Below are 3,668 nucleotides of genomic sequence, written 5' to 3'. Positions count from 1 at the left end.
CAGACTTTTCCTCATTAGTCCCTATAAAAGCTGTTTATTAATAACCAGTGGCGGACAAACGTTCTTACTAAATTACAGTAAAATAAAGGTTTTATTCTGGTATATGAAGGTCTTTAAAGCTAATCTAATCAAAACGTTCTTTGATATCCTATGAATGGAGTTTGAGGGCAGATGTTGAGACATAGAAGCTGATTTATGAGCTTCTGTCCATCTTATTTGCTCTTCATGTTGGCGTCCTTCATGCATGTTACCCAGCAGATTCCACAACGGGGTGGGGCCTTAGCTGATCAGGCCGGGTGTGGCTTTGCTCACACTCGTGCAGAGGACACACACTAACTAGTGCCCCCCTCCCAACAACCCCCCCCCAAGCTCCATTGTGACAAACAGAGCCCCCTCTGTGTCTCTAAACAAAGGTAAATGCAGCTTGATGCTTTACCTCCCCCCCCCTAACCAACAGCCCCGCCCATAAACTGGTGATGTCAGATACGTCTCCATGGTTCCTGGATTAAAGCTGAACCCTGTGATGTGAAAAATAAATACTTTGTTGAATTAGGAGCCAAACATTCTCCTGCTTTCAGGTTTTGCCCTAAAACAAAGTTTTTCTAAGAAAGTGAAGCGTATCTATATATCATATATCATTCTAGCAGCACTGCTATGTGCTTCACTTCTATGTTCAGAGGTCCTGAAGCCACTTGTCCAATTTTTTTACTGACAGCATTTCACATAAAGGCAAAATGAATGTTTCAGCTTATAGAACTAAAATCATTAAGTTTGAAGCAAAACTTTCCTAAATATCCTGATTTTAATTTCCCTTATTTAGTATTGAGTGACTTCCTGTAAGCAACTGATGTCAAACCAGCAGAAAAAAATGTAGCTAGATAAAAAAAAAATACACTCAATGAAAAAAAGGATCTGTAATTTTTTTCAAAGCTAACAGGCTACTGCACTTTAGCTTGTTTTTAAGGCTTTTTTTTTATCTCTTTAAAGCACTTTTTGTAAAAGGACAATCTGTTATCTGTACAGGTTTGGTACTGAGGGAGTGATGGCCTCGTGGTTAGAGCAGCGCGCTGCGCTCTGAGTCCCCGGTTCAATCCCCACTGCCTTCACTCTGGGTCCCTGAGCAAGACCCTTAACCCCACTCTGCTGCCTGTGAGCCGCACAATGGCAGCCCACTGCTCCCCAAGGGGAGGGGTTCAATGCAGAGAGGGAATTTCTCTAATGTGAGATCAATAGAATTCAATTATTATTTATTATTATTATTATTTAAAAAAATCAATATAATTTTTTCTTAAAATAAGTGCATTTGTTCTTGGATTTAGGAAGTAAAAGAGACATTTTTCCAATGGAACAAGACAATTTACATTTAAAATAAGAAAACACAACTGTATTGTCTTATTTCAAGTGCATTTTATCTAATTATCTTATTTTAAGAATAAAAACACTCATTCCATCTGCAAACTATCTCATTTACCTGCTCAAATTAAGGTAAATATGCTTAATTTAAGAAATGTTTAATTGTTTCTCCAGTGTGAGATCAATAAAAAACCTTTTTTTTATAGTATTATCCATCTGTATATTATATTCAGTACATATCCAGCTGTAAATTTAGTTCATAACACTAGTGATCTATATATTATATTCATTATTTATAATAGTTTTCATCTCTATACTCATTCAGTAGAAATACCAACGTCCTGTATTTATGGAACCATTAGTTAATCTGCACTTGCTGCTTTTGCGCTTCTGGTTAGACCTAAACTGCATTTCGTTACCTTGTACCTGAACCTTTGTAATGACAAGAAAGTTGAATCTAATCTAATATAATAAAGTTCTATTATTGGGGTAGTTAAGACATTTTTGGGTGGGGGAAAAAGTCCTACTTACAACCAGTAGCTTTAAGTCATCTACTGCAATTTAAATCATGATTATATATCTTTTATTTGACAATGCATAAATAAGCAGATGAAAGTAAACAGAGAATTTTGATTTTCAAAAGGCTGTTAATGAGAAAACACTTTACATGGCTTCAAGCTTGCAACTGAGATCCGTTTCAGAACTATTTAAAATGACATGGAGGAGACTCAGGTTTAGGGTTATATGCAGCATTTTCTAAGACCCCGAGGGAAGCGCACTGATGTGAACAGAGATGAAAAAGTTTTAGAACAGATTAAAGCTGCCTTTCTAAAGAGGGAAACAGCAACTGGCAGGAAGAGCGCAAAAGATTTACCTGAATAAACATCGGTTCACTCATGATTTTATACACTTTAAGCAATCTTCATTAATCTCAGGATGACAGAGTAGACATATTTGATATCTGTTGACAAAAAACTCCATTTATGGTTCATTGATTAAAATATTTATGCAGCTAAAACTCTGCATTTCATCAAAATCAGTTCAAAAAAAGCTCCAGATTTAAAAACTGTACAGTATAGAGAGGAATGATTCTTCAGCATGGCTCTGGGTTTCTAGATGGATTGGGTTAAGCGCTTAATGTTTGCGTCCAATTAAGAAAAAGAAAATAGAGAAAATGGAGCCAGCTGGATGGCATTTCAGCTTCCAAATCACACACCAACTTCCACTGCAAACACTGAAAATCTTTAGCAAATCCAACTTGATCCACATCTGCCCCCCGACAAGCCAGCAGAGGGGAAGGAGCGCATCGAGGGGGGGCAGGAGTTAGGTGTGTGTCGGTGTGTGCGCGGTGTGTGTGAAGAGCAGCACTAACGAGTAGTGATAGTGAGAGACTGTGGTGAGCCTATGCGCATGTTGTGTGTATAAATGAGGACTGACAAGATGCTTGTGTGTGAACCCCCACACAGAGAAGGGGGGTCCCACTGTGGAGTTCCAGGAAAAAAAAAAGGGTGGGGTGGGCGTGACCCTGTCAGCCTCTGATCCCACCACAGGAAGTAGGGGTGGGGGTAGTGAGGGATGGGGAGGGGGCAGGTTTTCTCCAGTAACGCCGGCGCTTCTCGGCTAAAAGGAGAAAATATTCATATTTTAGTTAATTTCAAGTTTTTTTTTTAAAGTTAAACGATATCAGGAATGAAATGTTCGCCAAACATCCAGAGAAAAGCATTGTTAGACCAGTGATGAGGACTGGGAACCATTTTCAATCAGCCAGACGTTCCTGAGCCTAATTATTTCCAGAGACATCCCTTCAGTAAAACTTGTATGACGACATAAAGCAAAAGAATAAAAAATGCTGCTGTTGTTCTATCAGATGAGCATACCTGGTCAGACCAGCAAAGCCATAATCAATCCCAGTTTATCCCTTTAGATCAGGGGGTCATCAATTAAAAATCATCCGGGTTCGAATCTAGAAAATCATCAACCAGTAAAGGTCTGGAAACATTTTTAATTATAATCTGTTACTTTAAACAGAATTTAACACTGAAATAAAATGAGATGTTTATGAATCCATGTTATACATTGACTTTAAAATAGAAAATTTTTCCATTTTAATATCTAAAGTGTTTTTTGAAGTAGAGAACAACAATTATTGAGTTTGGTTTATAGAGAATTTCCTGATTCCCATATTTTCTCAAACCCCTGAACCGATGGTTTGTTATTTTCTTTCTTTTTTCTGTCTTAATGTTGGCAGTGGGCTTTAGGCTGCCCTGCAAGGCTTTAAACCTGGGTTTAACCGGAGACTAAGCCATTCTCAAGCA

General features: G+C 38.1%; 1 protein-coding gene across 1 annotated transcript in view; it reads right to left on the bottom strand.

Annotated features, from left to right (window-relative positions):
- Positions 1-3,668, bottom strand: part of LOC107091198 (Krueppel-like factor 8) — a 94,423-nt gene that overhangs the window by 42,557 nt on the left and 48,198 nt on the right. The window lies entirely within an intron of this gene.

The sequence above is a fragment of the Cyprinodon variegatus genome, unplaced genomic scaffold, assembly GCF_000732505.1.
Source record: "Cyprinodon variegatus isolate N-32 unplaced genomic scaffold, C_variegatus-1.0 Scaffold328, whole genome shotgun sequence".
In the NCBI taxonomy this organism is placed as follows: Eukaryota; Metazoa; Chordata; class Actinopteri; order Cyprinodontiformes; family Cyprinodontidae; genus Cyprinodon; species Cyprinodon variegatus.
This window is presented reverse-complemented; position numbering and strand designations above follow the sequence as displayed.